This window comes from Microcaecilia unicolor, chromosome 2 (assembly GCF_901765095.1).
Source record: "Microcaecilia unicolor chromosome 2, aMicUni1.1, whole genome shotgun sequence".
Lineage (NCBI taxonomy): Eukaryota > Metazoa > Chordata > Amphibia > Gymnophiona > Siphonopidae > Microcaecilia > Microcaecilia unicolor.
In genome coordinates this window covers 347,500,685-347,523,973 of record NC_044032.1, presented here as the reverse complement: position 1 = coordinate 347,523,973, position 23,289 = coordinate 347,500,685, and the positions used below count along the sequence as shown (strand labels likewise).

The window sequence follows — 23,289 nt, the reverse complement described above, 5'->3', positions numbered from 1 at the left end:
AATGGTCTAATTTGATAGACATGATGTTCAGTTCTCTGGAAGCACCTACAAAGTTATCTCCAAAGTCAGAACGGATCTGCTTAGCTGGACCTTTGATGGAGAGGAATCTTCGGAAGGCATTAATAAAATTTGAAGTGTCCATTGACTCAATAACTTCAATGTGAACTGCTCAAGTTCTCATACATGTGAAAATCACAACCCAACATTTACTGTTGGACGCTCCACCTCTTGTGCATCGTGTCACAACTGACTAGGATCCAAAAACATCTAGACCCACATAGAACGATGGTTCGGTACTGAGCTGGTTTTGCTGTTCTTGTTGCTTGCTCTTTGCCCCGTAGTCTACGACACTTGACACACTGGTGTATTACAGAGGTGATGCTATGCTTTGCTCCCATAATCCATAATCTTTTGGCTCTGATAGCTCCCTCTGTGAAATATCATCCTTGGTGTTTAACTTGCTTATGGTAATGATGCACAAGCAAGGTTGAAATGTGGTGCCAACCTGAGACAATCAGAAGATTCTTGTCACTAATTCTGCTTGGGTGAGGTGGTCTCCTACTCTCGGCAGATCTTCCTTATCAATTAAGGGATTCAACTTTGGAAGGGTCATGCCTTTGTTAATGCATTTGAATTCTTCTGCATATGTTTCTGGTTGTACGCAACGTAGGAAGGTACTCTCTGCTTGAATAATCTCACTTACTGAGAGAGGCTTTGTACAGATGTGCCAATGATAACAAATGCTGGGTCTTTCATCAGCTGACAGATGAGATGAAGATGCAATATGAATGAGGTGTGCTATTGCTCTTCTGAGTGTTATCCCAAATTGCTTTTGGGTACATTGTTAGTTGCAATAACAGTCATCTATGTACGGATCTCTGCGTCAGTCAGGATCTATAAGTTCAAAGATGTTCTCTTTCACTGGAGATTTGTGGTCCGGACAACCACGTGGTTTCCATTAGATGAGATGCGGGCACAAACTGCTGGATTTTGGTTAGTTGACACATAATGCCACTGTTCTGGTTGTTTTGTCTTTCGTATATGCTCATCTGTGCTTCTGACATACACACAAAATCTCCTGATTTGTTTATAAATGTAGCCCAGGATGACTTTACTGTCGGTATAGAATCTGACAGTATCTATATGAATGTCCATTTCATTGAGTATCATTTCTACTAACACTGCTCCACACAGTTCTAAGTATGGAATGGTATGATTGGGTTGTGGTGCTAATTCAGCTTTGCCAAAGATAAATCCCAGATGAGACAGCCCATCTGTGTCTGTAGCTTTCAAGGAGGCCACTGCTGCTGTGGCCTTTTCAGAAGTGTCTCAGAAGATGCAGAATGTTTTGTGAGAGACAATACTGAGGGCTGCGGGGATGTAAGTTCATTGAATGTACAGTTGTTCAATCTTTTCGTATCTCCCATTCCTGTTACGTTTCTGGTAGCAATGGAACATCTTGTGTATGACTTCTCTTGGGTGGAGACTTGAAAGTTAAAAATGTCTCTCTCTAGATCCCAGTGTAATCCAAGGCTTCTGTGAAGCGGAGGGATGTCTACTCTTAAATCTAGATCTTTTAAATCTTTGGCTTGGTTTTCCGCAGGAAATGCTCTCATTACTTCTGGACTGTTGGAGGCAATTTTATGAAGTCCTCAGATTGGCCTCTGCCAGCATTGCTTGTGTTCTGTTTTGCAAGTTAATGGCCTCTCCTTCAGTAGGTAAGAATTTCAAACCATCGTCTACATAAGTCTTTCTCAATGAAGTCCCTGGCATCCGTGCCTTATTCTCTTTCACCTTCTTGGGATGTCCTTCTAAGCTCATAGGTTGCTACTGCAGGTGACAGACTGTTACCAAAGACATGAGCTCTCATTCTATAGTCCACAATTTCCTGGTTGATGTCATTGTCATGGTACCACAGGAATCTCAAGTAGTCTGTAGTCTGGGAGGACGACAAATCAATAGACCATTTGCTGGATATCAGTTGTTATGGCGATAGGATCCTTTCTGAAATGGATCAAGACTCTTATTAGGGTGTTGATCATGTCAGGCCCAGAAAGCAGCACATTGTTGAGTGAGATACCTTGAAACTGAGCAGTGGAATCAAGCACAGTCCTGAACTGGCCTGGTTTTTGTAGGTGAAACACCCCAAAGGTAGGTAAATACCAGTATTCTTTGTTGTCTTTTAACAGTGGTGTTGGCTCTGCATGGCCATTATCTAGCATGTTCTGCATGAATGTTGTAAAGTACTGTTTTCTCTCTGTATAACATTCATGTATAGAATGTTTGTACGTTTGGGAAGCTTGCCAGGTGCCCTTGGCCTGGATTGGCCGCTGTCGTGGACAAGATGCTGGGCTCGATGGACCCTTGGTCTTTTCCCAGTATGGCATTACTTATGTACTTATGTACTCTCTGGTTTTCTTCTCAGAGTCTTTTGCAATGAAGTGAGACGAAAGATACCTTGCGCTCTGTTGTTAGGTAGTCGTGTTCTGGTCGTTCGGAATGGTAGCAGAGCCGCCTGGCTATTGGACTCATCTTTGTAGAATTCCTTATCCATAATTCTCAAGAACTCTGTCATCTACTGAAAGAGTTGGTTTGTCATCATCCTTGATGTCTTGGAACATCATATTCCCCAGATGTTCTCCTAAATCTGGTGGAGAGGTGTCCTGACAAATGGTTGAGGGGGGATCTAGTTCTTCCCAACTCTAAATCGTTGTCACTTGCAGATGGTTATGACAAGGCTTAAACAAGGTGGTGTACCCAATTTCCAAGACACACATTTTGTAAACATCTACACTTGGACTCCTCAGTCTGTTAAGGCAGAAGTCACCTACTATCACCCATCCCAGGGCGAGTCGGTAGGCATATGGGGCGTCAGGTAGACCTGCACGTGACCCATGAACTTTGAGAAATGTTGGTGCATCTCTTTCCAAAAAGAGCATGATTTGTTTAGCAGTAGATGCAGTGTAGATACCCAATCATATTGCCCTACATAGGGAGTGGAACTAAACCCTTATATCAACAGGCTGTAGTCTTGCAAGGATTTAATACTAGCCTGTGGATATGGAGCCAGGAGGAAACAGCACTGAGATGAGATTGTAGTGGAACAAATCCAAGGAATCTAATTTAGTATAATGAAGGATAAGGATGATATCAGCATAATACAAGGCACTTGTCATGAAACACAGAGCTTTAGCAAAAAGCTTTCTTTTTCAGGCTAAGACTGAAGCAACAGTCAGTACTACTGGATAATTTTAAACTCCAGGTCAATCAGAGCCCAGTCAACAAGTTTTAAATGCATATTGATGCTTGCTTCCTACTTGTGTTAAAGAAAAAGATCTCAGTTCCCTATAACAGCGTCAAGTATAAATATGCACCATCTGCTGGCCAAACAGGAGAAATACACTTCAGACATAATCAGTGCAGGAAACTATCCAATATGTTTTACAGGCTTAAAACACTGTTTCTCTGCAGTAGTAATACCATGTTCCTGGATTAAACGTGCTAGGAGACTAAGAAAAAGATTAAACAAGGTCGGGGACAGAATAGAACCCTGTGGGATACCACAGAGTAATGGCTTGGAGATGATAATGCTGACTGCCATAGTACTTGAAATGAGCGATTTTGTAAAAAAGAAGTAAACCACGCTAATACTGTACCAGATATGCCAAGGAGAGATAATTGTTGCAATAGCAGCTCATGACTAACCAATTCAAATGCAGTTCTAAGATCTAATGATACTACTAGTGCTATGAACCCATTTTCAAGCTTACTATGAACTTCACTAGTAGTGAGGTTAATACAGTTTCTGTGATGAAACCTATCCTAAAACCTGATTGCTTAGAATATAATGCTAATGATGATTATAAGAATGCGTGCAATTGTGTAAATACAATTTTCTCTGTTAATTTAGATAAGAGCGCTAGGTTAGAAACTGGGCGATAAGTCGCTGGAAGTTGTGAGTCTAGATCTGCATTTTGGAGGATTGAGCAGACAATAGCTTGCTTCCATAATAATGGAAAATTACCCGAGGAAAGACTCAGATTAATAATTTCATGGGCAAAAGGCCTAATGAGAATATGGATAACCAATGAGAATGAATAGGGTCAATATGATTAGTAGTAATGTTTAAATTAGATAAGACCTTTGAATCTAGAGAAAGTGACGGGAAGTTATAAAATGTCCAAGTCGGGCCATGTATAGGAGCAGACTGTATTATGGTGGTTAAGACCAGTGAGGGTGGAGGGATTGTTGACTGAAGTGTGCGAATCTTGTAGCAGAAATAATGAGCTAGAGTGTCCGATGATGGGTAAGGAATAGAATTAAGTCTTGAAGTTAGAATGACAAACGCATGAAATAATTGTTTGGTGCTTTTATTATAAGGTTAGAGGGGGTTAGAGAAATGAAATATTTTAGCTTTCTTTACTTGCAAATAGTAAAATCTCTTACAAGATCTGCAGTATTCATGATTCATCTAAGATCTCGATTTAAACCAGCGTCTTTCTACTGAAAGACTGGGCATCCAAATGACAGATGAAATTTAATGTGATGCTCATTGGGAAGAGTAATCCAAATCATAGTTATCTGATGCTAGTTTCCACTTTAGGAGTCAGCACTCCAGAAAAAGACCTAGGCATCATTATAGACAATCCGCTGAAATCTTCTGCACAGTGTGCAGCGGTGGCAAAAAAAGCAAACAAGGTGCTAGGAATTATTAGAAATGCAATGCAAAATAAGACCAAAAATATTATAATTCCTCTCTATCGCTATATGGTGTGACCTCACCAGGGCCGGTCTTAGGGCAAGGCGAGCGCATAGGGCCTCGCTCTCAAGGGAGCCCCGCGCGGCGTGCCTCCGCCCTGCCCCCGACCGCCCGAGTTCCAGTCCCCCTCCCTCTGAATTTTAAAAGGTACCTCGTCGGGTTACAGGCAGTGGCAGGAGTGAAAAGCGTGCGAGCTGCTCAGCGCTTCAAGAGCCTTCCTTTCCCTCTCTCAGCTCTGGTCCCGCCCTCATGGAAACAGGAAATGAGGGCGGGACAAGAGCTGAGAGAGGGAAAGGAAGGCTCCTGAAGCGCCGAGCAGCTCGCACGCTTTTCACTCCTGCTTCTGCCTGTAACCCGACGAGGTAACTTTAAAAATTCAGAGGGAGGGGAGGGAGGCCTCGGAAGGTGGGGAGCTGGGAGAGGGGCCTTGGAGCTGGCAGGGAGGGAAGGAGGCCTTGGAGCTGGGAGGGAGGCCTTGGAGCTGGCAGGGAGGGAGGGAGGCCTTGGAGCTGGGAGTGAGGAAGGACTTGGAGGGGGGACTTGGAGCTGGGAAGGAGGGAGGAGCTCGGAGGGGATGGCAGGCTCTGGAGCTAGGGTGGGGGCGGAGCTTGTGTGGAGCTGGGGTGGGGTCCCATCAAATTGGTCTGCACAGGGCCCCGCACTTGCTAAGACCGGCCCTGGACCTCACTTTGAGTATTATGTTCCGTTCTGGTTGCTGCATCTCAAAAAAGATGTAGCAGAATTAGAAAAGATTCAAAGAAGAATGACCAGAATGATAGAGGGGATGGAAGTGCTCCCATATGAAGAAATGCTAAAGTGGTTAGGGCTCTTCAGCTTGGAAAAGAGATGGCTGAGGGGGAATATGATTGAGGTCTACAAAATCCTGAGTGGTCTGGAGTGAGTGAAGGGTGAATCTCTTCAAATACCAGGGAACACTCAATGAAATTGCATGGGAATACTTTTAAAACAATCCCACAATCCTACCTCGTATACAATGTGTTTGAGGGCAACAATGGCAGGCAAAAATGAAAAGAAGTGGAGAAAAAAAGACCTCAGATCATACGGAAACTCCTCGTTCTTAAAGGACATGCCTTTTGTATCATGAGGGAACTGTTTATCAGTCATGCGTCTTCCCTCATGATGCAAAAGGCGTGTTCTTTAAGAACGAGGAGTTTCTGTATGATCTGAGGTCTTTTTTTTCTCCACTTTTTTTCATTTTTGCCTGCCATTGTTGCCCTCAAACACATTGTATACGAGGTAGGATTGTGGGATTGTTGTTGATATTATATTCTACCCATTCCGCATATTTATAGTAATACTTTTAAAACAAAAGGTGGAAATATTTTTTCACTCAAAGGATAGTTAAGCTCTGGAACTCATTGCCGGAGGATGTGGTAACAGTGGTTAGTGTATCTGGGTGTAAAAAAGATTTGGACAAGTTCCTGGAGGAAAAGTCCATAATCTGTTATTGAGTTGGACATGGGGGAAGCTACTGCTTGCCCTGGGATTCGTAACATGGAACGCTCCAGGGGCAGTGACGTGAGAGGCAAGAGGAGCGGCTGCAGAGCCGACAGCCAGTGGCTGCCTGCGATGCCGCACTTGTTTTTTAAAAGCATTTTTAGTGCTTTAATTAACTGTTTTTGTAGCGGCCGCTGCTGTTCAACAGGAGAAGCAGCAATGGCCAGAAATGGGAGCTGGCGCCGCGTGTTTCGCAGGAGACTTGGCAGGTCTGTGTTGGGTGGGTGGGCCTGGAGGGAAAGTGGCTGGGCCTGGGCGGCGACCTCGGGGGGGGGGGGGTGGAGGGGGGAGCAGTGGCTGTGGCGACCTCGGGGGGGGGGTGGAGCGGTGGCAACCTTGGGGGGGGGATGGAGTGGGGAAGCGAGCGGGGGAATGGTGGCGACCCTTGGGGGTGTGGAGGGGCGACCTCAGGGGGGTGCAGGGGGAGAGCGATGGCGATCTGGGGGGCGTGGTGTTGTGGCGAGGACGGCAGGGGCGGGGCCTCGTGCTGCTATCGTGCAGTTGGTCACTGCTGTGGGTGACGTACCCGGTACTACGTGACGTCAGTTCAGGAGATGGAGCCTTACAGAGCGCATGAATGCTTCAATTTCACTGCCACGGAGTCAGCTTCAGAATGTTGGAGGTGCTTTTTATTATATAGGATTTATAACCATGAAAAGCGTGAAAAGTCATAAAAACAGAAGAAAAGTAGACCAACAGTCTAATATCTATGTATTGAAGAGTTATGCTAGCTAACCCTTGCTCTCAGTAAAATACAGGCCAATGGCTCATAATAAGAGCTTCTTAAAATCAAAATCATCTCTGATACAAAAGAGAGCTAGCTTGTAAGAATCAGTGATCACCTTTGACACAGTTACGTTTTACTGTAGCAAATGCTAAAGTAAGTGCTCAGAGAGCTGTCAGAGGGTGGAGGGCACCTACAAGACGTCATGAGCAAGAGTTGCTATGGTTGTGCAGAGATAGTACTGGGTCAGCTGCACCCCGGATGAGAACATCCAAAGGAGGGGGCTAGGGAGAGTTTGGGGAAAATGCAGTCATCTAATAAGATGCGCTCTGAGCATATCTTGTTTATACTTAGAGCTTGATAGTTTGTGAAGTCATTTTGATCAACTGATAAGGTCCAAGAACCCTGGTGACAAAGCTAGGGTTCATTGAAATGAATAGGGTGAAAATAGTATAAAAATGGGAGTCAGAAGGCTATTAGATCAGACAACAGAAGGAAGGCTACAAGAGAAGGAGGGTGACAGACGTGACGTGGACTGCTGTTCAAACCATACGAATACCTGATTTGCCTGTATTGCTATTGGTAAGATTGAAATAAACTATCTTCTTATATCCCAGCGAGTCCTTCTGATTATGGAGTCCATTAATTCCTGGACTGTGTAAGAGCAGTCTGGGGGAGGATGAGGTCAGAATAGGTGGGGGAACACGCGAATTATATACAGTATTCAAAACAGTATGCACAAGTCCTGTAGATTATCAAGAAAAAACTCTTCAGCAGACTAATTTTAGGCAGTCTGTAAGATGTTCCATGCCTCCCATTGAAGCATTTTGAATTATCTCCCACCAACAGTCAATCAACTATGCAACCTTACAACCATTCTTATCGTTCATACTCCCCATAAAAGGCTAGCCACACAAGCAAACATACAAATGAAGAGCCACCCCACCCCCTTGCTGTTTCAAGGTACACTCGTGTTCTAAGTGGATATATCTAGGTCTGAGTTGTTCAAGAAAGTGCACCACAAAGCCACATAGTTGCGTTTGTCAATGTGTGGAGACTTATAGGTACATGAGGCTTTCAAAACATGCAAGATCCCTCATTTTTGCCACCCATTGCTGCAAAGGCGTAGACTCCTCCGAAATCTAATGCATGAGAATCACCTTCTTAATTAGAAGCAGACCATTGTAGAGAAGCTAACATTGAGGCTCAGTTAGTCCTTATGCCTCCAGCTGTTCTTGGCTGCCCAACAACAAAGTTCTGTAATCCAATTCCACCAAACAGGGTAATGCTGTCTCCAATAAAGACAAAGCCTGGCCCCATATTTGCAATTTGGGACACTGCAAAAATGAGTGTATGTAGGATCCAATCATATATCTACATTTAAGGCATACATCACTATCCCACAAGTGCAGCTCAGCTCCCCACTCCCGAGTCAGGTAATATCTATGCAAGATTTTATACTGAGTTTCTTGTAATTCCACAGATTTTACTTAGGTCTTCAAAACATCAATAAGTGCCAAATATTGGGGTTCTGTGATCTGATGATGAAGGTCCCATTGCCATTTTTCCCTCAATACAGTAACTCCCAAGATTCTAGATTGTAATTTGATAAGTTTATACCAATAAGAGAGCTTGTTAAGGGAAGCTGGTGTCTGGGCAAACAACAGATCTAGCTTTCCCTTCGACAAGTCCCTTGAGGCCTCTTTAGAGTTTCCCAGTAATGTCAAAGCTGAGAATAGGAAAACATATATTTGTTGGGTGAGAAAGTGGGATACATCCCCCCCCCCCCCCAAAATCAAGCAGCTGATCCAGGGACAAATAGCCCCAAGAGGACCAGTCCACAAAGACTGATTTGCCCCACCCAGGCTGGAAATTAGCATTGCCCTCCATCTGCATAAAAGAAGACACATTTCCCGATCTGCCTTGAAGCTTCCACCACCACCTCCATGCCGTTCTCAATGTGGATATAAAAAGAAGTTTAGGGCGATATTTCACAGCAAGACCCTCCTGAGGATGCAGCAAGGATTGCCAACTGAGTATCCCATGGGGCCCCATTCCCTCCCTACAGCAAGAGAAGTTCAGATTTATCACAGTTAACTTTTAGATCGGAGCCAACCCCAACCACTTGCACATTTACCAGTGCAGGCTCCAGGTGCAGCTGGGATTGAGCAAGATATAAAAGTATATCATCTGCGAATAGGCCAATGTGATAATCTCTCTCTCCCCCCCCCCCCCCCCAACATCACTAGACTCCGTGGTTTGTATCTTAACACCCAAAGGCTCAATTGCCAGCAAGAACAGTAGGAGGGAGAGAGAGGACAACCCTGTCTGGTTCCCTGCTGCAACTCAAAAGGGGCTGACAAGTTCCCATTGATAAAAGATGCTGTGGTTTCATGTAAAGCACTTTCACCCATGCAGTGGATCCCTCCCCCCCCCCCCCCCCCGCCCAATGTCATATCTCATAGCCCAAAACAGGTATTCCCACGATATGCTATCAAAGGCCTTTTCCATATCTAACCCCACTGTAGCAGCTGTGCTTCCACTTCCCCTATGCTCATGCAAAGCACCTATCTCTTTTGCAAGACTCATGGAGGCATATCTTCCTGGAACAAAGCCCACTTGGTCAAGATGTGTAATCCATGGTAATAAAACATTTAGCCTTCATGCCAAAATGGCAGCCAAAAGCTTCATATCCTGATTCAGTGGGCGATAAGATCTCACCTGTTCTGGGTCTTTGCCCCAGCTCTCCAGGATATACAGGATGAAGAAAAAAACAGAAAACCCTGGAAGGAGATATTGGACCAGATATGAGTTTTCCCCTGGAAGCAACCAAGTCTCGGTAAGACAGAAGCATTCTAAGTGCTATGAAGTTAGTGTATCATAAATCAGGTGAGTTTTCTTGCTAACAGACTTACAATTGAAAAGTCTACACGAGATCACAGTCTGAGTTCATTGGTCAGATGACTGCATTGAATAGTTCAAAAGGGTTAGAGAAGAACTGAGTCAGACCAATGGCCCTTCTAACCCAGTAGCAGTAGCCAATCCAGGTCAGAAGTACCTGGCAAAAACCCAATTAGTAGCATCATTCCACGCTACCAATCCCAGGTCAAGCAGTGCCTTCCCCATGTCCATCTCAATAACAGACTATGGACTTTTCCTCCAGGAACTTGTCCAAACCTTTTTTAAACCGAAATACACTAACCGCTGTTACCACATTTTCCGACAACGGATTCTAGAACTTTAAATATTCTTTGAGAGAAAAAAATATTTCCTCCTATTTGTTTTAAAAATATTTCCATGTAATTTTATTGTGTCCCCTGTTCTTTGTACTTTTTTAAATGAGGGAAAAATCGATTCACTTTTATCCGTTCTACACCGTTTTATAGACCTCAGTCATATCCCCCTCGGCTGTCTTTTTCCAACCTCTTTAGCCTAACTTGTCTGGGTCAAGGAAGTCACTGAGATATGCTAAAAGGTTGATGCCCTCAAACAATTGGGATCCGTTGTGTAAGGTCAGCTGAAAATTTAGCAGCGCTAACCAGTGGGAAAAAATAATATGAGTAAAATAAGCAAAAACATAGGGCAGGGATCAAAGAACCGAGCACCTTTGAAATCATGACTTACTATTACTGATATGGAAAAATTCTAATGTTTTCTATGTGCCCCAAATTCGCTTGCCCCCCCCCCCCCCCCCCCCCAGGAGCATGCGTAAGGAGCACGTATCCTTCGCCCATCCTGCCACAGTGCAAAATGCTACCGGTAGCATAAATTGTCACTTGTTCCGGAGTTCTTGTGACATCAGTTTAACATGACCAGTATAGCCGAGTGGGTACGGGAGCCTCAGGGGTCCAGAAGAGGTCAAGGATTGTTCTGGGGTTCTTGTTGCATCAGTGTCACATGGCCAGGTGGGTACTGGAACCTCAGTCTTTCTCACTTTCTTTCCTATATCTATCTTAGACATTGATCTGTACCTCTCAGCTTTCTTCCATTTAATTTTTACTCCCTACACTAAGATTTCACTTCTCCCAATCTCTCGTTTTTACTGCATCTACCTACAACTTTTCATGCCTTTTCCTCATCCTAGCCACCATTCCCCATCTCTCTCTCAGTAACTTCCCCCTCCCTGTGTCCAGCATCTCTCCTCCTCTGTCCAGAATTTCCTCCTCACTCTCCTCCATCTAGTGTCTTCCTTCTCTTGTTCTCTCCCTCTAACCAGTATTTCCCCCTCTCTCCCTATCCTCCATGCCCGACATCCCTCTCTTCTCCCCCCATTTCCAGCATCTCCCTCCATCTATCTTCTCTTTTTGTCCAGCATCTTTCTCCTCTAGCATTTCTCTTTTTCTCACTATCCCATCTGTGTCCAACATTTCCCCTTCTCTCTATCTCCTTCCTTTGTCCAGCATCTCCTGTCTCTCAAGTGCTACCGCACACATCCAGCTTCTTCATTCTTTTGTTATACCTCCCAATGTCCAGCATCTCCTTTCCATTTTCCTATTCCCCGTATGCAACATTTCCCTTCCATCTCTCTGTTTCTTTCCATGTCCAGCATCTCCCTCTATTCTAGCCCATATATTCACCTGCCTCTGTATGTTCCCAAGTGTCCAGCATCTTCTCTCTATAATGCACCTGTGTTCAATATCTCAACATGCCCCCTCATGTCTAGCATTTCCCCTCCATCCTCATATTTCCCCTCCCCCCATATTCAGTATCTTTTTATTCCATCTCCCTATATCCTCTGATGTCCAGAATCTCCTATCTCCCAATACTCATATCCAGCACCTGAACTCTATTTCCACCTCTCCCCATGTCCAGTTTCTCCCCATTTACCTCTCTATGTCCAAAATCTTCCCTCCTCCTCCCACCATCCAATATCTGCCCTTCATAGATCTTTGATTCACCTTCCCCTCCATTTCCAACATCTTCCTTCAGTCTTTCTATATTGCCCCAGGTCCATCATCTACCTTTCCCCCTCCCCTCTGCCACTGGGTCCAACACCTCTCCTTCTCTCTCTTCCCTACACACCCTTCCCTTTGTCCCAGGAGATGCTGATGTTAGCTGGGAGAAGGGAATGGTTGCTGTAGGGGGACCAGGTAAGACAGGCTTTGCACCCTGAGTCAGTGCTCACCTGGTCCATGCCTTGAGCCTGCCCTGCAGACAGGAAACTACAATCCACATCCACCAGGTTAATGTCTCCTACCAATGCTTTCTTCCTCATTCCCACCTTTTGTTTGTCTTCAGCCAGATCTCTGTCCAGTTCCTTCATCTCAATCAAAGGTTTATAAATGGTCCAGTGCACTTCCTCCTTTCCCCATGCCTCCTGCATTCCACATGCTTTCATATTATTTTTCTTCAACATAAATCCCAACAGAATATTAATTACATATCACTAAATATTAAATCATTTACATTTATGTTGTGCTCATACGTACCATGAGACTGTTAGTATATCCAATGACACAAGGTCAATAAAGTCTCCTTTTGTTATAATCATTGCACATGTTTTGACCTTTCAAAATGAAAAATCAAGTTCTATAAATACATATACAAGGGAATTCTATATGTGGTACAGAACATTAGATGCCACTTATGCACCAAATTTTCAGTGTGAAAAAGCATTCTATCGTTAAGCAAGGCACCAAAACAGGGCAGATGTGGCAGATCTGCACAAAAACTAACTTATCGTCCATTTTTACAATATTGCCTAAGTGTTTCCACATGGCCATGGGACAAGCATGAGTGGGTCAGGGGCATTCCCTTAAAGTTTGCGCACTGTTATAGAATACTTTAGATGTGTGCCCAGCTTACACACTGGGATTTCCACCTGGTTTCGTTGGTGTAACTCCTCACGCCCAATGGCAGTGCTGTGCATTATTCTATAAAGGACCCCAGTCACGGAACACTGCGATACCTTTCAGTGCTGAATTTTGAGTACCATTTACTGAATCCAGCCAATTGTGAACTCCAAATCCCATAAATCAAACTTTCCTAAAATATTTAAAGACTTCTCTCAAAAAAACACTGCAGTTGAACTTTCTGGTCAAGTTCTCCGGGTTTCAGAAATGATTATGAGATTTTATTGATCCTGTATCATGAAATATACTAAGTATCTTGATATACATGAGCACAACAAAAATGTAACAATGTTTAAATTATTTAATATTTAGCGATATATAATTAATATTTTGTTGGCATTTATATTGTTTTCCTGTAATTATTATATTGAGTGGTTCCCCTATTTTTTTTTGGTGTTTATGTTGTTTTTGACTTAAAAAAACTACGCTCCTGTTACTCCTTTTCTGATCCACATGTGTTGATTCCTTTTGCTCCTCCTTCCAACGGCTGAGTTAGCCAACATGTGATATTCGTATGTATCAGTAGGAACTGGGAAACCTATCCAAAACAGTAGACAGCTGGAGAACAGACCTCTGTTCCTACTATGATCTACAGGAGATCTCATCTCACTGATGGAGATCTATTACTCAAACATGATCATGAAAAATTGACTGAGGGTGTCCTGTTTGGGGTTCCAGGCTTCAGTCATATTCAAGGATGTTGCTGCTTATTTCTTGGATGTGGAGTGGAACATTCTGGGAGATTGGCAGAAGGAGCTTTACAAGAAGGTCATCAAGGAGATTCATGACATCCTCACGTCACGAGGTAAATATGTCTTTTCTATCATCTACCGCACAGACACATTATGAAAGCAATGGGTACCTGGCATCTGATGCCATCCTATATACAACAAGAGCCAGTGAAAGACACTACTGCTACAGGATCTTCAAAAGGTGCTGCTTTGTGCTGTAAGATAAAATGTATACCTTTAAGTAGAGTCTTCATACAAGACCAGCTGGAGTCGGTCTCCCTTTTCTATACAAATTAATTTTGACAGGGAAGACCAGAGAAAGGATTTACCTCTCAGACTTATTGCTGAGAGCTACAACTTCTATGTAAGGGCATGACATGTTAACTATTCTGTGCAATGTGTAACCCAATTGTCGAGAAGATTATAATTTAAATGTCGTTTTCCTATTTATTAACAGGTTATTCAATTGCTAATCCTGATGTTATATTCAAGGTTAAAAAGGAAGATGAGAAATATTTCACTGAACACTTTGAGTGGGAAGGAAACCAAAACCCAAATGACCCCACAAAGAGTAAGTAAATGTTTTGAATTTAAGGAGCTCTGCATTTTCAGTTCACAGGAGATGGATCATTCACATCAAACATTTGGGGCTTTTTTTTACTAAGCTGCGCCATCACTTGTCACGCGACAAATGAAAGGAAGCCCATAGGTATTGAATTGGCTTCCTCCCATTTGTCACACCGGAAATCACTAGTGCGGCTTAGAAAAATAGGCCTTTGGAGATTTAATGTTAAATTAGGAAATTGATTTTATCTAATCCTTGGTAAAACCTTCTTGACATGTTTTCTAACAGGCCTTCCGATTGTAACATCTGTGTTCTCACTGAATATTAAACAAGAGGATGATCTCCCCTTCATGAATCATCCTGAATCAACAATGTCTGAACAGACTCATCCTTCTGTCACAAGTAAGTATAAAATCTCTGCTTCACATCTTTAGTAAGGTCAGCCAGGACCATTTAGGAAATCAGTACTGGTGGGATAAGAGGCCGTCAATCCCCCTCTCTTTCTCTCACTGCCTATTTCCTAACTTTGGATGGAGTAGGTTGCCTGTGGAGATGGAGGAGGCAGATGATGGAGGTGGGTGTCTGGGGAAGGACTTAGGCCTTCAAAATCCTTCATCCTAGAGTGTCATGGGGTTGAGAAATCTTTCCTGTTGAATGTACTGGTGGGAAAGAAGAGGCTTCCTCACAGTGGCAGGGGAACATGACTGATGAGGTAGTAAAGCTTGACTTATCCATGGAGTTTTTATATTGCTAGTAGGTTATTGCATCTCTCCCTCCTCTTCCTCAGATCCTTCTCATGGTCTCCCATCTGCCCCTCCCACCTGATGTATCTTCTGAAAAGCAGTGCCAGCGGCAGCCATATTCAAAGGTTGCCTGTGGCCTGCACCAAGCTTTTCCCTCTGTGTGATCAGTGCGTGACCCTTGAAGTTTCCTAAATAGGAAGTACTTATGGGGAAATTAGCTCGTGGCTCGTAGTCTCACTGCTTCTCATCCTTTGAAGTTCACTCCATCCGTCTCTTCTACCTGCTGCCACTCAGAGTTGCAGTCATTTACCGCCCCCTGATAAGTCCTAATCTTCCTTCCTTACCGACTTCGATGCCTGGCTCTCCATTTTTCTTGAGCCTTCATCCCCATCCCTCATTCTCGGAGACTTTAACATACACGTTGATGACCAATCCGACCCTCACGCTTCTCAGTTCCTCACTCTAGCATTCTCCCTCAACCTCCAGCTATGCTCCACCACCCCTACTCACTGAGACGGCCATTGTCTTGACCTCGTCCTCTCCTCTACCTGCTCACCCTCCAATTTCTGCGCCTCAGCTCTTCCTCCCTCTGACCATCACCTGATCACCTTCACACTTCATCACCCTCCCCCGCAGTCCCGCCCAACACTAACCACTACTTCCAGGAATCTCCAGGCTGTCGACCCTCCCACCTTATCCTCCATTATCTCTAATCTCCTCCCTTCCATCATGTCCTCCGAGTCTGTCGACAAGGCTGTCTCCGCTTACAATGCCACTCTCTCCTCTGCTCTGGAAACCCTTGCACCATCCATCTCCCGTCCCACAAGACGTACTAATCCTCAGCCCTGGCTGACCCCTTGCATCCGTTACCTTCGCTCCTGCGCCGATCTGCTGAACGCCTGTGGAGGAAATCTCGTACCCATTCAGATTTCCTTCATTACAAATTCATGCTATCCTCCTTCCAGTCCTCCCTATTCCTTGCCAAACAGGACTATTACACCCAATTGACCAATTCTCTCAGCGCCAACCCTCGTCGTCTCTTCGCCACCCTTAACTCCCTCCGCTCCCACCCCCCCATCACTCTCACCTCAATCACTGGCTGACTACTTCCGCGACAAGGTGCAAAAGATCAACCTTGAGTTCACTACCAAGGCACCTCTTCCTCTTCACCCTTCAACCCTCTCCCTCAACCAACCAACCCAAGCCTCTTTCTCCTCCTTTCCTGATATCACCAAGGAGGAAACCGCCCGCCTTCTTTCCTCCTTGAAATGCACCACTTGTTCCTCTGATCCCATCCCCACCAACTTACTTAACACCATCTCTCATACTGTCACCCCCTCCATCTGTCATATCCTCAACCTCTCTCTCTCCACTGCAACTGTCCCTGACACCTTCAAGCACGCCGTAGTCACACCTCTCCTCAAAAAAACATCACTTGACCCTACCAGTCCCTCCAACTACCGCCCCATCTCCCTCCTACCCTTCCTCTCCAAAATACTTGAGTGTGCTGTTCACAGCCGCTGCCTTGATTTTCTCTCTTCTCATGCCATCCTCGATCCGCTTCAATCCGGTTGTCGCCCTCTACACTCGACAGAAACGGCACTTTCTAAAGTCTGTAATGACCTGTTCCTTGCCAAATCCAGAGGCCACTACTCCATCCTCATCCTCCTTGATCTATCCGCTGCTTTTGATACTGTCAATCATGATTTACTTCTTGCCACACTGTCCTCATTTGGGTTCCAGGGTTCTGTCCTCTCCTGGTTCTCCTCCTATCTCTCCCACCGCACCTTCAGAGTACGCTCTCATGGATCTTCCTCCACCCCCATCCCGCTCTCTGTTGGAGTTCCCCAGGGATCTGTCCTTGGACCCCTTCTTTTTTCAATCTACACCTCTTCCCTGGGCTCACTGATCTCATCTCATGGTTTCCAGTATCATCTTTATGCTGATGACACCCAGCTATATCTCTCCACACCAGACATCACCGCGGAGACCCAGGCCAAGGTATTGGCCTGCTTATCCGACATTGCTGCATGGATGTCCAACCGCCACCTGAAACTGAACATGTCCAAGACCGAGCTTATCGTCTTTCCAACAAAACCCACTTCTCCTCTTCCTCCACTTTCTATCTCAGTTGATGGCACCCTCATCCTCCCCGTTTCATCTGCCCGCAACCTCGGAGTCATCTTCGACTCCTCCCTCTCCTTCTCTGCGCATATCCAGCAGATAGCCAAGACCTGTCGCTTCTTTCTCTTTAACATCAGCAAAATTGGCTCTTTCCTCTCTGAGCACACCACCCGTACTCTCGTCCACGCACTCATTACTTCTCGCCTTGACTACTGCAACCTACTCCTTACTGGCCTCCCACTTAGCCATATATCCCCCCTTCAATCTGTTCAGAACTCTGCTGCACGTCTTATATTCCGCCTGAACCGATATACTCATATCACCCCTCTTCTCAGGTCACTTCACTGGCTTCCAATCAGATACCGCATACAGTTCAAGCTTCTTCTTACCTACAAATGCACTCAGTCTGCAGCCCCTCATTACCTCTCTACCCTCATTTCCCCTTACGTTCCCGCCCATAACCTCCGCTCACAGGACAAATCCCTCCTCTCAGTACCCTTCTCCACCACCGCCAATTCCAGGCTCCGCTCATTCTGCCTCGCCTCACCCTATGCTTGGAATAAACTTCCTGAGCCCTTACGCCAAGCCCCCTCCCTACCCATCTTCAAATCCTTGCTCAAAGCCCACCTCTTCAATGTTGCTTTCGGCACCTAACCTTTATACCTTTCAGGAAATCTAGACTGCCCCTATTTGACTGACTGTACATTTGTCCTTTAGATTGTAAGCTCCTTTGAGCAGGGACTGTCCTTCTATGTTAAATTGTACAGCACTGCATAACCCTAGTAGCGCTTTAGAAATGTCAAGTAGTAGTAGTAGTAATAAAATAAATAACAATTAGGCCATTTTATGGCTATGCAAAAAATGGCCGGAGTGCGCTGGAAACCCACGTGCTAGTTCCAGTGCCAGCTGCGTTTATTTGTATTTAATTTCAAAAAATTAGATTTATTCCAATTTTCCAGAAGTTACTTGGTGGGGGGGGGGGGGGGGTGCACATCAACCACTGCAAGCAGTGGCTTTCCCTAATTGAACATTGCTTAATAGGAGCTCTTTTTTGAAGCCTACATGTCCTGAGTAGCAAGTGTAAATCCCAATGTTGATCTTTTTCCCCCTTCTAAAATTTGGGAATGCACATTTATTTTTTAGGCCTGCCCTTGGGCCACCATACATACCCCTTTCCAGATGCACATTTTTCAGTGTTATCTGTGTATATCCCAGCTTTATAAAATCAGGATGTTGGGCTAATAAGGTGATTAGCTAATAATTACTCTGGTAGAATTAGTGGCTAGTCTCGTCTGTTTGGAATATAATTTTGCCCTAAAGTGGTCCCAAAACAAAGAAAAGGGTTCTTATGAAGGTTTTGCTGGCAATATGAGAGAAGAATGCTATACCTTGGAAATACCAATAAATTGTAACATATAATGTATGTATATATAATATCGAAGGAAAGATGGGGGGGAGAGGAGAGATAAAGGGAAACGAAGAGATGAGATGGTGCCCATGGAGGGAAGGAAAGCTGAATTTGAAAGATGAATATAGGGCAGGAAGTGAAGAAGAGAGAAAAGAAATGCTGAATGGGTAAGGATCCCCTGGAAACAGAGTTCAGAGTATTGACAGAGGGAAGCAGGACCAGAAGCAGGGAACAAGTGATAAGAAAAATAAAGTCGCCAGACAGCAAAGTTAAGAACAATTATTATATTTTCATTTTAGTAATTGAAATATATATCAGTTTTGAGAATTTACATCTGCTGTGTTTATTTTTCACAGGAGGAAAGGTGAGGGGTTACATCAGGTATTATGGTCATTCTCAGCAGAGCAGCAAGCAGCTCTGAAGGGTCAGTACAGTGGACTGTAAACCAGGTACCCAGGTACAATTCTCTCTTTTTTAACCTTTAAATTGTGAGCTCTCCAGAAACAAATATACCTACTGTACCTAAATATTAAAGGCACCTGCGAGTCGGAGGGCTATTGAGCTGGTGAAAATTCAGGTATAGTTGGTATTTCCGTGTCTATAGAGGGTCACTATTTAAACTAACAGAGTTGCAGTGGAATATGAACCTGGGTGCCCTGGATTAAAGGCCACTGTACTGACCACTGGGTTGCCCCTCTGCTCTGCAGGGTCGTCTGTGTGGTCATTTTCGTACAAATGCTGCCAGACTTACAGTGGGGGAAATAAGTATTTGATCCCTTGCTGATTTTGTAAGTTTGCCCACTGACAAAGACATGAGCAGCCCATAATTGAAGGGTAGGTTATTGGTAACAGTGAGAGATAGCACATCACAAATTAAATCCGGAAAATCACATTGTGGAAAGTATATGAATTTATTTGCATTCTGCAGAGGGAAATAAGTATTTGATCCCCCACCAACCAGTAAGAGATCTGGCCCCTACAGACCAGGTAGATGCTCCAAATCAACTCGTTACCTGCATGACAGACAGCTGTCGGCAATGGTCACCTGTATGAAAGACACCTGTCCACAGACTCAGTGAATCAGTCAGACTCTAACCTCTACAAAATGGCCAAGAGCAAGGAGCTGTCTAAGGATGTCAGGGACAAGATCATACACCTGCACAAGGCTGGAATGGGCTACAAAACCATCAGTAAGACGCTGGGCGAGAAGGAGACAACTGTTGGTGCCATAGTAAGAAAATGGAAGAAGTACAAAATGACTGTCAATCGACAAAGATCTGGGGCTCCACGCAAAATCTCACCTCGTGGGGTATCCTTGATCATGAGGAAGGTTAGAAATCAGCCTACAACTACAAGGGGGGAACTTGTCAATGATCTCAAGGCAGCTGGGACCACTGTCACCACGAAAACCATTGGTAACACATTACGACATAACGGATTGCAATCCTGCAGTGCCCGCAAGGTCCCCCTGCTCCGGAAGGCACATGTGACGGCCTGTCTGAAGTTTGCCAGTGAACACCTGGATGATGCCGCGAGTGATTGGGAGAAGGTGCTGTGGTCAGATGAGACAAAAATTGAGCTCTTTGGCATGAACTCAACTCGCCGTGTTTGGAGGAAGAGAAATGCTGCCTATGACCCAAAGAACACCGTCCCCACTGTCAAGCATGGAGGTGGAAATGTTATGTTTTGGGGGTGTTTCTCTGCTAAGGGCACAGGACTACTTCACCGCATCAATGGGAGAATGGATGGGGCCATGTACCGTACAATTCTGAGTGACAACCTCCTTCCCTCCGCCAGGGCCTTAAAAATGGGTCGTGGCTGGGTCTTCCAGCACGACAATGACCCAAAACATACAGCCAAGGCAACAAAGGAGTGGCTCAGGAAGAAGCACATTAGGGTCATGGAGTGGCCTAGCCAGTCACCAGACCTTAATCCCATTGAAAACTTATGGAGGGAGCTGAAGCTGCGAGTTGCCAAGCGACAGCCCAGAACTCTTAATGATTTAGAGATGATCTGCAAAGAGGAGTGGACCAAAATTCCTCCTGACATGTGTGCAAACCTCATCATCAACTACAGAAGACGTCTGACCGCTGTGCTTGCCAACAAGGGTTTTGCCACCAAGTATTAGGTCTTGTTTGCCAGAGGGATTAAATACTTATTTCCCTCTGCAGAATGCAAATAAATTCATATACTTTACACAATGTGATTTTCCGGATTTAATTTGTGATGTGCTATCTCTCACTGTTACCAATAACCTACCCTTCAATTATGGGCTGCTCATGTCTTTGTCAGTGGGCAAACTTACAAAATCAGCAAGGGATCAAATACTTATTTCCCCCACTGTATGTTGTTTTCCTGTTTGAACATGGCTGTGAGATGGATATTTTTTTTGGACATTATGAGTGGGAAGTCCCACTTTAGAAAATGCTTCTCTATGTGTGTCTCCTGCAAAAACCCCACCTGTTACTCATGAACAACATCTGGTAGGGTTAGAGCTAGCCTGCTGGCTAGATGGAGGTGTATTTTCAAAGTTACTATGGAACTTTGTAAGTCAAAGTGCTTTGAAAATGAGCCCCATAGCTTGATTTGATTATGTTCCTCACCCCTCTTTTTGCTGTCTGAACCTCCAACACTATTTATTTATTTATTTGTTGCATTTGTATCCCACATTTTCCCACCTATTTGCAGGCTCAATGTGGCTTACATCTTACTGGTCAAGGCGATTGCCTAGCCCGGTATGGAAACAAATACAATTTGATGTTAGGGTCGGGTAAAACTAGTATATTCGGGTACCTAGGGATCAAGAATAGGAAGTAATATGTATTGTCCTGCACAGCTTGAGGTTTGCTGTGTTGCAGGTTGGAGGCATCTAGGTTACATTGGTGGGGAATGCTTTTCTGAATAGGTAGGTCTTTAATGATCTCCTGAAGTCTAGATGGTCGTAAATTGATTTCAGTCTTTGGGAGTATATTCCATAATTGTGTGCTTATGTAGGAGAAGTTTGATGCATAGGTTAATTTGTATCTGAGTCCTTTGCAGCTCGGGTAGTGGAGATTTAGGTAGGTGCATGATGCTCTAGTTCTGTTTCTGTCTGGAATGTCAATCAGGTTGACCATGTATCCTGGGGCTTCACCATAGATACTCTTGTGGACCAAGGTGCAGATTTTGAAGGTGATATGTTCTTTGATATTGATATTCTTATGATCGGTGTATTCAAGGCCTCCAGTTGTTCTGATGAGAAATGCAGCAGACAACAGTCCCCTGAATTTTGATAAGGATTTTGTAGGCTTCCTGACTCCCTATAATGTATCAGTTCAATCACACAGGCACTCATCGCCCTCCCTGCCCTATATGCACATACCATACATACAGATGGGCTAAGCCGTATCATGGTACAGTTCACAATGATGCTCCAAGTCGCAGCATGCATCTGTGTCTTTCCCTTTACGAACACTAGTCAGAGGCAGTCGTGGTGGCTTCCAGTCAAAGACCCTACTTTCTGCTTCCACAAACTGCTCCTGAAATGTTTCTACCAAAGAAGACACCTGCTCTAACTTTAAGGAATAAGATAGTGGAGACGACAACAGGCAATGAGTTCTTTATTTAAAAAATAATTCACTGGACTGGACACAGACCATGTTTTGGCTTTAGTGCCTGCATTAGGAATCTGACCTTCATAACATAAGCTTATTCTGTAGAATGAGTATGTAATGGCAGAAATACACCTCACAGGAGAAACAAGTGTTTTCTGTCCTGCCCATCAAAGAAAGCAAAGAGATGAACCATTGAAGCAGATTCACACACTGCGTATTAATCAATGAAACCTTCTGGGTGTAAATGTAACTTGTATGTATTGTGGATGGCTCAATATGAAGCCACGCCAAAAAGGCACCCTTCAAAAAAGGAACATCAAAAAAATGTTAATGTCCTCTGACTCTGTGTGCAGCACCATTACATCTCAGAAAAAAATATGTCAAAATGATAACACACAACATTAAACTGATGACAAACTAGTCTGTGTTCCCCAACCAAAATTAATACATTCAATCAGATCATGCTAGAAAAATGAATGAAGTCACCTGTCAATCTCTTTAACCCATTTGGAACAACGCAAAAATGGTTTTTAAAAAATCCAGCCTCTTTTTCTGCATATGAACAAAATCTGGATTTCCATCCCTTGGGGAAGTACAAACCACTTCCACTGCTGTAAATCATAAATCATTGAAAAGGGATTTACTGACAAACAGTGTGAAACCATTAGAGCATTCAGATCCCAATGTTGTAGACAACTATGGTGTTCAATTATTGGAGTTTTCAAAGGTCGTATAGATTTTCCAATATACACCAATTTACATGGACATCAGGTAATTCACCTGAGTTGTCTGATATGTGGTGAAATCTTTTAAGCAATCTTACAACCATTTAGCATCAAAAATATCTTGAAAAAGAAGAACTGCAAAGATTGCAAGGAAAATGTCCCTTTGAAGCCGCAGAGTTCAAACTTGCCATGTGGCCATTTCCTGGGGGAGCCTTTACCACCTTCTATTTTGGAGGCGGTAAGGGCTCCCTCGCTAACCCGGTGGTAAAAATCAGTCAGATCTATGATTGCACCAGAAATGGCGCACACTGGGCGGATTAGCAGGGGGAACATGCAGTATGTGTACCGTTGCTTTGTAAAAAGGCCCCCAAATGTCAAGACCATTATACAGGTACTAGGGTGACCTCTACTGGTGACAGTACATAAATGCATTGTAGTACAGTCTGAAGGTCCATGAAGTCCAGTATCCAACAAAGGCCAATCCAGGTCACAAGTACCTGGCGGGATCCTAAAAGAAAATGAAGATACATACCTGTAGCAGGTATTC

At 44.2% G+C, this 23,289-nt stretch overlaps 1 pseudogene; it reads left to right on the top strand.

Annotated features, from left to right (window-relative positions):
• LOC115463715 overlaps nucleotides 1–23,289 on the top strand; it is a 180,716-nt pseudogene that overhangs the window by 6,394 nt on the left and 151,033 nt on the right.